At 45.3% G+C, this 12,416-nt stretch overlaps 1 protein-coding gene across 2 annotated transcripts in view; it reads right to left on the reverse strand.

Annotated features, from left to right (window-relative positions):
- Positions 1 to 4,996, reverse strand: part of LOC143276464 (diacylglycerol kinase beta-like) — a 91,783-nt gene extending 86,787 nt beyond the window's left edge. For both annotated transcript variants that reach the window (XM_076580968.1, XM_076580967.1), the window contains exon 1: positions 4,714 to 4,996. The gene's annotated coding sequence lies outside the window, so the exon portion shown is untranslated. The remainder of the gene's footprint in view (positions 1 to 4,713) is intronic.
- Between the last annotated feature and the right edge of the window lie 7,420 nt (positions 4,997 to 12,416).

Raw genomic sequence — 12,416 nt, forward strand, 5'->3', positions numbered from 1 at the left:
AAAGTAAGAAAAGAAATCACGAGCACAATATCCCCCCCCCCCCCCCACCACACACACATACACGGAATTGAGCGCAGCGATATTCTCTCTCTCTCTCTCTCTTTCACTCACACACACACACGCACACGCACGCGCGCGCGTGCACGTGCACACACATACATCTACACACCCGAACACAGCGGTTCACCTTCTCTGTCTCTCCCACTCTCTCTTGGTCTCTATCTCCATCTGTGTGTGTGTGTGTGTGTGTGGTTGTGTGTGTATGTCTCCTCTCTTTCTCTCTCTTTCTCTCCTCTCTGTCCTCTCTATTTCTCTCCTCTTCTCTCTCTCTCCTCTCTCTTTAACTCGGAGCGCGCGCGCCCGCGCGTGTGTGTGCGTGTCTATCTATCTCTCTCTCTCTTTCTCTCTCGTCTCTTTCTCTCTCTCGTCTCTGTCCTCTCTCTCTCTATTTCTCTCCTCTTCTCTCTCTCCTCTCTCTCTCTTTCACTCCGAGCGCGTGTGTGTGCGTGTGCGTGTGTGTTGTGTGTGTGTTGTGTGTGCTCTCTCTCTCTTTCTCTGTATGTGTGCGTACGTGCACGTGCGTGCGCGTGTGTATATGTATGTGTGTGTGTGTTGTGTGTGTGATCTCTCTCTCTCTCTCTGTATGTGTGCGTGTGTGTGTGTGTGTGTGTGTGTGTGTGTGTGTGTGTGTGTGTGTGTGTGTGTTGTGTGTGATCTTTCTCTCTCTCTCAATCTCTCTCTCTATATATATATATGTGTGCGTGCTTGCGTGCATGCGTGCGTGTGTGTGTGTGTGTGTGTGGGGGGGAGTCAGTTTATAACAAAATATGACAAGTCAATAAAGATAACTTATTTTTTGGAGGGGAAGAGGGTTTTGGGGGTGGGGGTCGTAAATAGATGATAAAAAAAGAAAAAGAAATGTAAACAACTCAATGTAACTCGTGTGTGTGTGTGTGTGTGCGTGTGTGTGTGTGTGTGTGTGTGTGTGTATGCGTGCGTGTGTTAACGCTCGCGCGCGCACGCGTATATGCCTGTGTCTGTCTCTTAAAGGACGTCATGAAAAAAGTGACAAAAACCAACAACAAAAACACCTGTAAGTGTAAGAGGTAACCTTTGATTTCCCTTCATAGTAAAATACTCCTCCTCCTCCAACTACTACTACTACTACTACTCTGTCTGTCTGTCTGTCTGTCTGTCTCTCAAGTTGCCCAAGACGGATCTTTTTCAAGTGCTGAAGTGAAGCCACAGCTGACCTTGCCTCCCCTTCACACTCAACTGAAACGTGCTGAGCACTGGTGTATCCGAAGTATGGTGACAGTCAACATTGGACATTGTATTGCTTATGGTCCAGCCGACAGCACAGGGCCATATCAGGACTGCCAAACTATAAAAATCCTACCACTTTAAACACGACCATACCAGGACTACCAAACTATAAAAATCCAACCACTTTAAACACGACAGCACAGGGCCATATCAGGACTGCCAAACTATAAAAATCCAACCACTTTAAACACGACAGCACAAGGCCATATCAGGACTGCCAAACTATAAAAATCCAACCACTTTAAACACGACAGCACAAGGCCATATCAGGACTGCCAAACTATAAAAATCCAACCACTTTAAACACGACCATACCAGGACTACCAAACTGTATATAAAAATTCAACCGCTTAAAACACGACAGCACAAGGCCATATCAGGACTGCCAAACTGTATTCAAATTCAACCACTTTAAACACGACAGCACAAGGCCATATCAGGACTGCCAAACTATAAAAATCCAACCACTTTAAACACGACCATACCAGGACTACTAAACTGTATATAAAAATTCAACCACTTTAAACACGACCATACCAGGACTACCAAACTGTATATAAAAATTCAACCACTTAAAACACGACAGCACAAGGCCATATCAGGACTGCCAAACTGTATTCAAATTCAACCACTTTAAACACGACAGCACAAGGCCATATCAGGACTGCCAAACTGTATCAAAATTCAACCACTTTAAACGACAGCAAAAGGCCATATCAGGACTGCCAAACTGTATAAAAATTCAACCACTTTAAACACGACAGCACAAGGCCATATCAGGACTGCCAAACTATAAAAATCCAACCACTTTAAACACGACCATACCAGGACTACCAAACTGTATATAAAAATCCAACCACTTTAAACACGACCATACCAGGACTACCAAACTGTATATAAAAATTCAACCACTTAAAACACGACAGCACAAGGCCATATCAGGACTGCCAAACTGTATTCAAATTCAACCACTTTAAACACGACAGCACAAGGCCATATCAGGACTGCCAAACTATATATAAAAATTTAACCACTTTAAACACGAATGCATGGCCTATCATTCCACACAAAGTTGTATATTGCAAGCTGTCAACGTTTTTTTCTTGGGATATCACGTTTGTCAGTTTTCTGCCTCTCTCCGCCAGTTCACCTTGGGCTATCCCCTCTTTCTCAGAACTGCAGGTGTCTGATTCACGACTTGGGGTGCGGTTCTTGTTGCGGGAGCAGAGCCTCAGTGCATGTCCCGGCCAGTGGAGACGCCATTTTGCGGATGATGTTTATGACACGAGAGGCAGAAGGAAGTTCTCTGACCTTTGACTTGAAACAAAATCGTGATGATGCCTAGGATCTTACGCAGGCATCTGGTGTCAAAAGACAGCCGTTTTTTGTCTCCAGCGTGGTCTTAAGTTACCAAGACTCGCAGAAGTGGATGGGAATGGATAGAACCACAGAGCTGTGGTAAACAATCCTTTTGAACATTTTCATTACTCAGACATGGATCCCGTTCACTGCCATCGTTTGACCGCTGGGTCTCTGGCCCACAAAAAACGGCATTTCCTCAATGCTTGAGAAAAAATAAAATCCGCCATCCTCAACTTTGTGGGTCATCCTGCTGACAGAGCGATAAAGGGGAGCGAAGGCATCATCCCCCATGGGCTGAGGTAAAACACGCTGTACGGTTGGGTTTTTTGTTGTTGTTGTTTAAAACTTTTTTTTCTCTCCCGTTACGCCATTTATAGCCCATATTTTCACCGTGCTAATGTTGCACTTCCGGCAAGCGCTTTTTGCACTCTGCGGTGAACCTGACAATGATACCGTGGCAAAACCACAGCCTTCCAAAAAAAATGCCTGCGGCACGTGCCGAAGGCTCCGATTCATTCACCTTTTCACGCTCAGCTTTTTTCTTTTCTTCATCTTTCTTTCTTTCTTCCCCCCCCCCCCCCCCCCCCCCCAGACTGGCGTTAAAAAGAGAAAGAACCAAAAAAACTCTCACGGAATATTGGACTTGTCACAGCAGATTCAGGTTTTTCGTGGTAATTAATGGGATCATTTATTGTTGTTGTTGGTGGTGGTGGTAGTGTTTTCAATCTTTTATTGCTGGTAATTCGCCATAACTTTTTTAGGGGTAGGGGGTGGGGGGCTGTGGCCACTGGGTTAAACAAAGGCATGACGTGTTTTTTGTCAAGGACGTACAGTCGACGGACACGCATTCCTGTCATGATGGGGCCTTTTTGTCCTCCCACACCTTTCCCCCCCCTCCCCTTCCAACCCCGGTCTCCAACTTCTCTCCACCCCCACCCCCACCCTCCAGCCTACCACCACCACCACTGAGCTTCCCTTTGGGACGGTGTGCACTGGCGAGCAGAAGAATAAAAGTATACACCCACCTACTCTGGCTGCATGTCCTTACTGTATCTGTTTATGGGTAACATGAAACATCTGTCATACACTTTTCATTGCAGAAAGACAGAGAGACAGACAGACAGAGAGAGACAGACAGACATACAGACAGAGAGAGACAGATAGACAGACAGACAAACAGAGCGAAGCGAACGAACGAAATCTTATTTCACGAGGGTAAGGGAATAAGCACAATTGCTTTTTACATCCGGCCCTCTGGAGAGAAAAAGGTGAGAAAAATACATGCACAAAAGCAAATTCTTCAAAGAGAGAGAGAAGGGGGGGGGGGGGAAAGGGAGTCAAAGAGAGACAGAGACAAAAAGAGACAGTCTGAGAAAGAAAGAGTCAAAGACAGAGAATGACAGAGAGACAAAGAGAGAAAGACAGAGAGAGAGAGACACACACACAAGTAGATACAGGCAGGCAGACAGAGAAAGAACGAACGAACGAACGAACATTTTTATTCAATAAAGGCCGTAGCCCCTCATGAAGGGGATCAGTGAACACAAATTGTTACATTCCAGAACAATGCGGAACAGAAAACATTTAACTACAATTCTAGCAATGCACATGCACACACAAAAAGCACAATTAATCACATATCAAACTGCGGATTTTGAATGCCTCATACAAGTATATAGCGAACTGTTTTACAATGGTTTCATTTGTTGATGACATTAGCAAGGAAAGTCGAAACAGAGATGGAAGACAGAGAAAGAGAAACACAGAGTCAGTCAGACAGACGGAAAGAAAGAGACAGACAGACAGACAGAACAAGAAGAACAGACCAATTATTTTATTTGACAAAACACACACACACACACACACACACACACACACACAAAACAACAACAACAACATGACAAACCACCTCTTCAACACCACTTTGGCTCTGATTATAAAGATTCCGACCCCACACAATTAAGTTTCCTGCTAACGACACCAACAACTAACAACCCGCCAAAACAGCCCAGTAATCCAACTAACCGTTCGTGTTCTCAGCTAGCTGAAGTCCACAGCCACACCATAGCACAAGGTCAAAAACACTGTCACCCACTTCTAACTGCCAACAGTCTGACGCGGATATATACTTCAAAATTCGTTTTCCAGTTGTGACGAAATACCAGGCTGTTATAGCTTTCCAGGCAGCCCTGCTGGTGACATAAATGGTCTGGACTGACAAGACCCACAGTCTACGTTATATATATCACACACCGGGGACTATTGTGTGCACATCGGTGTGTATGAGGTTTGCTTTTTGTTGTGCGTAGGCGGGGAGGCGGGATCGGAGTGGGGGTGGAAGGGTGGAAAGAGGGTGTGTGTGTGTGTGTGTGTGTGTGTGTGTGTGTGTGTGTGTGTGTGTGTGTGTGTGCGTATGCTTGCGTGTGTGTGTTATATGTGTGTTTGTATGTGGTGTGTGTGTGTCTGTCTGTCTGTGTTGGTCTGTGTGTGTGTGTGTGTGTGTGTGTGTGTGTGTGTGTGTGTGTTGTGTTTTGCCGTGCTGTATGTGCGCGTATGTGTGGGCGTATCGCCCCCACCCCACCCCTTGCCTTACGTTTTTCATGACATGAATAATAAACACACAGCTGCTATAATCACTTGAAGAACACTTTCGCGGGCCACCCACAAAAACAAACAAACAAACAAACCCCACACAACTCCGCTTTTCGGCGACACTGGAAGCCGCGGTAGGAGAGAGAGGGGGAGAGAGAGAGAGGCAACAGCCGAAATCGTATAGACTGTGGTGGCTTTTGCCCACTCTGTTGTCGTTGGTTCTTGTTGCATACTGATACATTTGGCTTGCTTTCCAGTTCACTGCATTGTCAAAAAAATCCTCCAGCTCTCGGAACTCGCGTGATGTGCATACTGTACTGCTGGAGGGTGGGTGGAGGGGGGTGGGCTGAAAGATGGAAGGAAAGAAAGAAAGAAAAGGAAAGAAGAAAGAAAGAAAGAAAAAGAAATAACAGCTGTTCATCCTCCACCCCTCTCTCACACACTGGTCTGCTTCAGTCGACTCGTGACCTCGTACTCGTCATATTTTGCATAACGAACATTTTTTGAGAGGGAGAGAGAGACGGGGGGGAGTGAGAGAGAGGGAGGGAGTGGGAGGTAGAGAGAGAGTGGGGACAGAGAGAGGGGAGAGAGAGGGGTAGAGAGCGGGACAGAGAGAGAGGGAGAGAGATAAAAGAGCATGCATTATATGTTATATATATGTGTGTGTGTGTGTGTGCGTGCGTGCGTGCGAGTGGGGGGGGGGGTGTCCTCACATAGAACACACCGCTGCAGGAGACAATATCAACAATACAGTGCAGAACACGATAACATTGTAATTATCCTTCTGGGGACAAAACAGAGGGGCTGGGGGGTCTCATACAGAACACACCGCTGCAGGAGACAATATCAACAATACAGTGCAGAACACGATAACATTGTAATTATCCTTCTGGGGACGAAATAGAGGGGGCTGGTGGCTCTGACACAGAACACACCACTTTGGGAGACAAGAGAAAATCCTTCCGGAGACAAAGTAGAAGGGGAGGGGGGACTAACACAGAACACACAGCTACAGAAGACAATAGATATCAACAATACAGTGCAGAACATGATAAAATTGTAATTATCCTTCCGGGGACGAATTAGAGGGGGCTGGGGCGTCTCATACAGAACACACCACTGCAGAAGACAATAGATATCAACAATACAGTGCAGAACACGATAACATTGTAATTATCCTTCCGGGTGCGAAATAGAAGGGGGCTGGTGGGTCTCACATAGAACACACCACTTTGGGAGACAAGAAAAATCCTTCCGGAGACAAAGTAGAAGGGGAGGGGGGACTAACACAGAACACACAGCTACAGAAGACAATAGATATCAACAATACAGTTCAGAACATGATAAAATTGTAATTATCCTTCCGGGGACGAATTAGAGGGGGCTGGGGCGTCTGATACAGAACACACCACTGCAGAAGACAACGGATATCAACAATACAGCGCAGAACACGATAACATTGTAATAATCCTTCCGGGGACGAAATAAAGGGGGCTGGCGGGTCTCATGCAGAACACACAACTCCAGGAAACGAAGGCAGCTGGCCTTTGGCCCTTGAGCGAACCAAGCGTGCATGCAAGATATTACAAAATCGTACACACCATCTCCTGGATCGGAAAATGTAATTTACTGCAAAGTCTTTCATTCTGGCGGAAGCGTGAAAGAGTGAAAGAGAAAGTGAGAGGTGAGAGAGTGTGTGGTGTGGAGGGGGCGGGGGGTGGGGTGGGGGGAAAGCGAGGGGACGGGAGATGGAAGGACGATTGGAACTTCGCGCGTGTGTGTGTGTGTGTGTGTGTGCGTGTATGTGTGTGCGAGCGTGCGTTCGTTCGTACGCGCAAACCAAATTACCGCTTGTGTATCGCGTGGTTTGCAACACTTCGTGGTGTGTGTTTATCGCTTGCATTACCGCTGTCGAAATCAGTTGTTGGCCAAGGTTGCGTAACCTACGACTGTCGTATTTTCTCCGATATACTCTTTGGAAAGTGAACTGGGGTGTGAATGTAAAATGTTGATTTACCATCAACGTTTATTTTCATTAGTCTTGTTCGTTTTTTAGGACAAAGGTTGGTTGTTGTTTTTTCTGCAAAAATTAACGTCAACATGACGTAAACAAGAAGGTTGCGCATGCTCACGCTCATTTCTTGACGTAAGCATCTGTCAAAGCTTGAAAGGCGCAACTGTGAAGATCATTCCGAAAACCCGCTCTTTTTTTCTGCAGTTCGTCAATGGTACCTCCAAACACTCATTCTCAAATTCACTCTGCTGCTAAAACATTCTTTTTGGATACACCACCATGAGATGGAAGACACCCGCTCCTCCCCCACGAACTCTCCCCTTTTTTCAATAACCTTTCGTTCGTTCTTTTGTACCTACACTTCCCCTCCTCCCCCCCCCTCTCTCTCTAACACACACACACACACACACACCATTTCCATTTCTCCTTGCCAACAACAAACTCAACACAAATGACATTTACTGCTGTGAGTGTGTTTTGTTTTTTGTTGATTTTTTTCTTGCCACCCCCCGACAACTTCTATCTTTGGTAGCTAATTTGGTGAGCGTCAATAGGCCAAATAACTCTAGCAGTGACTGCTAGCAAACACGTCGGAATCCATTCATTACCATGGACTGACGACACACACACCACACACACACACACTCTCTCTCTCTCTCTCTCTCCGTCGCTTTCCTAGTTTCGAAATGTCGTCATTACGGCTGTATTGACAGCGCTCTGTCAATTGTAGCTCGTAACCTATTTTCTGTCCCGATATCTTCAGTCCGCGTGCTCCGCGCAGACTGACGTCATAGCTCCTGACGTCAATAAATGGAAGAGAGAATTACTGTATCTGCAGTGGCACCAACGTCTTTGGATAAAAACGGAAACAAAACCCCTGCCCGTTCCAGTAGTAAATAAACAAACACCATTGGTTATAATTTTTTTTTTAATTTAAGATAAAATAAGATAAAAAAAATAATAATAATAATTATTTTAAAAAACCCACTTGGCCAAAGTTAAAATTTAGGTCAGGCCATATGTTCTGCACCAGTGCACTTGTTCCAAGACATAAACCAAGATGGCACTGTTTCTTTTGACGTTGCAATAATGCATTTTAAGGCTGATATGTATCTCCTTTTGCCCTGCTCTCTCAGTGAAGCAAAACACGAACATTTAGTGGGGCATTCAGGTAGCCTAAATTCTTCTTCGTTCGAGGGCCACAACTCCCACGTTCACTCGCATGTACGTGGGTGGGCTTTTACGTGTATGACCCACTGTGTAGGCATCCATACTCCGTTTTCGGGGGTGTGCATGCTGGATATGTTCCTGTTTCCATGACCCACCAAATCGCTGACATGGATTACAGGATCTTTAACGCGCGTACTTGATCTGCTTGCGTATACACACGAAGGGGGTTCAGGCACAAGCAGGTCTGCACATACGTCGTCCTGGGAGATCGGAAAAATCTCCACCCTTTACCCAGCAGGCGCCGTTACCGAGATTTGAACCCGGGAGCCTAAGATTCAAAGTCCAACGCTTTAACCACTCGGCTATTGTGCCCGTCAGCCTAAATATATATAGGCATATTTAGAAAAAGAAGGGGGAAAAAAGAGAGAGAGAGAAAAGGTAGGTGGGGGTTATTACCAGGTAAATACGATTTCAGTGAATGCCCACTGTAACGGCAGATTACACACAACAGGTAGACGAGAGTATCATGGAACCCAGACTTCGTGGGAATCTGATTCACCACGCAGAAGAGAGAGAGAGAGAGAGAGAGAGAGAGAGAGAAGAGAGAGAGAGAGAGGACAGCTTATATGTACACAACACCCACGTCCCAAACAACCTACAGTGGTTACATCATGTACAGCCAAAATGAATAACTGAACTACAAAAACTGGACCCCTCCATATCGGGAGTACCATCAACAGCAAGCATTGCGAAACGTAAGAAATGATGAAGACATGACTACAAGTATCTGAAAAAGCAAGCGTCAGATTCGTTACACCGAAGAACTGAAGAAGACATGACTACAAGCATCTGAAAAAGCAAGCGTCAGATTCGTTACACCGAAGAACTGACAAAGACATCAAGAAAAGCAAGCGTCAGATTCGTTACACCGACCCGGAAGTACTGACAAAGACATGACTACAAGCATCCGAAAAAGCAAGCGTCAGATTCGTTACACCGAAGAACTGATCAAGACACCAAGAAAAGCATCCGAAAAAGCAAGCGTCGAATTCGTTACACCGAAGAACATTCAGAGATCTTATAAACAAAAACTCAGCACCCGAAACCTGTCTTGTGTGGGCAACCTGGGGACAGGTACAGCGTTACAAAATCCTATTGTCTTACACAAAGAGGGGTCTTCCCCTGAAGAAAAAAAAATCTCCATCAGGTACTGTCTGTAAATGTCCTCAACGATGACTTGCGGAGAAGAATTGGTGAAAGTTTCAGTTAAATGGGGCATCAAAATGTGCTGATTAATCCGATAGACTCACCATCATCATCCGCTTGGAAAAATCAAAAATAAAATAAAGAATTAAAAAAGGAACACGCACAGTTTCATCGACAGTAAGCGAGGCCTGCTCTACTCTCCTCTTCTCCACTTCCACGGGGTACGATAGTCGAGAGATTACAACGTTGTTGTTTTTAATCTGTGGGTCCTGGGTTCGATTCCGGTATCGGTGACTGGTGGGTAAAGGGCACAGATCGATTTGTTGTTGTTGTTGTTATTGTTGTTGCTGTTGTTGTTTCGAACTCCAAAGTCAACATATGTGCCGATCTGCTGCTGCCTTTATTAAACCCACCCCACCCCACCCGACCCCACCCCGTGTATAGACACATCCCTAATAATGAAACACGCACGTTAACAGAACCCGTTATCAATAACAGGTGGGTTACGCACCCCGAAGATGGATTACGGCTGCCTGCACCTAAAAGCCCACTGACACTCGTAGACACGAGGAACTAGATGCAGCTCATGGAAACAGAGGAACAAAATAAATAACCCTTGACAACGAAAGGGTTGTCCATAGCAAATCTGTAGAAAAATCCACTCTGACAGGAAAACAAATGTATATGCAGGCAAATAAAGACGGGGGGAAAAGGTGCAGCTGCACTGTAGCGACGCACATCCCAGGTGGAGAGCAGCCCGAAATTTCACACAGAAAAATCTGTTGTGACAAAGAGCGATACAACACGATGCAACAGAATACGATACTTCTTATTCCTCGACATTACGACACTATGCCACGAAAGTTTATTACTGTGACATTAGCTGTCCATTTTATGACATTATCCTGCAATTGACGTAACTTATATGTCAGTTTATTTTTGTGTATTAACAAATTATTTCTGCACATTACTCGTATATTGTGCACAGAAACATTTTGCTACTCAACACATCATTCCACTCCATTACTCATACATCATTTCACTGCATTTTGAGACATCTTCACACTGCAGCGTTGAGATAATTATGGTTCTGACTTGTGAATGAAAACTTTATTCCTGTTCTCCTATCATCACAGACACTAATATTGTCACTTAACATCGATTAAAAAAAAAAAAAGAAAAAAAAAAAGGGTGGCGCTGTAGTGTAGCGACGCGCTCTCCCTCCGGAGAGCAGCCCGAATTTCACACAGAGAAATCTGTTGTGATAAAAAGAAATACAAATACGAAATACATCAGCTCTGTTGCAGAGACGTAACCATGACAAAGACTTTTTGTTTGCATTCCATGATTTAAACAATGGTATAGGTCCCATTTTAGACATTCGATACCGCTGATTACGTCGTGATACAGGAATATAATTAATCCGTCTGGGTTTGCGAACAATGATTATGTCGTGATCAGGAAAACTGGTTTGGGTCTGCGATTATGGCACCTCTGTGCCACAGGTCAGATTACTCCCCTTGTCATTTCTTACCGGGTATAATTTTCTTCTCTGTTCACAGTCGAGAGCAGCTGTTGTCACGTGTGCTTGTTCCAAGCATTGACATTTAGTGTATGACTGCTATTTCCGCCGTCAAGCTGACATACTATCTGTTCAGGGATGACGTAAGCTGGATACTGTCTTTCTTGTCATAATATCCCACCGGGCACAGGTACACTCTATACGGGGTCTTCTAAATGTACATATCAGCTTCTACCGGCCAACTCCGACGAAAATGTGTACAAATGAAAAAACAGATAAGAGAAAAGAGCACACGAGCAGACACACACGCGCGCGCGCGTACAAACTCTCTCTCTCTCTTTCCTCCTTGTTACTGTTCTCTCCATTCTCTCCCCCCACCTCTCTCTCTCTCTCTCTAAAATATTAATCCTGGGGGAAAAAACCGTTTTGAGTTCTGAGTTCTCTCTCTCTCTCTCTGTCTGTCTGTCTCTCTCGACATCCCCACTCGCTGTCACCATTAACATATCGTCCTCTCCCTCGTTCCCTACCGCCTCTCTAGCTCTTTTTCCCTCCTTTCTTCCCCCCATTCCTCCTGTTCCGTTACTTTGTTCCAATTCTCTCTTGCCCCCCCCCCCCTCCCCAAAACCCTCAGTCTCTTTACTCCATCTCTCCTTTAACCCCTTATATGAACTCGACCCCCCACCCACTCCTCCCCACGAACATACCGTTTCCACGTTTCTTTCCCGTCCTGCCTCCCTCCATCCCTATTGAACTCTTAATTTTAAATATACCCCCTCTCCAACACTGCCCATTTCTCAAAAAAAAAAAAACAAAAAAAAAAGAGGAAAAAAGAGGAGGGGCTGGGGAGGGGGGGGGGCCTGGGAGGGGGGGGGGCGAAGAAGAAGAATAAAATGGTTCAAATACAAGTATCTAATACTACAGGTACATGCACACTAAAGAACTGACACAGGGACAGTAATAACCGGAAGGCAAATCAGATCGAGATATTAAAAATATCTATTGAAAAAAAAGGTCAAAAGTCAAAATCGTGACTTGAAGAGCTTCGATGGAGAGACGGGTCTCTTCACTCCACACTGGGTAATATTCAAAGACACGGTCACAACAAACTTCACTGTCTCTCTCTGTCTGTGCATACTGTCTGCCTGTCTCCCGTGCACGTAAGCACGCACGAACACACACACGCATGCACGCGCGCTCACACACACACACACACACACACACACA

Source organism: Babylonia areolata, chromosome 32, assembly GCF_041734735.1.
Source record: "Babylonia areolata isolate BAREFJ2019XMU chromosome 32, ASM4173473v1, whole genome shotgun sequence".
In the NCBI taxonomy this organism is placed as follows: domain Eukaryota; kingdom Metazoa; phylum Mollusca; class Gastropoda; order Neogastropoda; family Buccinidae; genus Babylonia; species Babylonia areolata.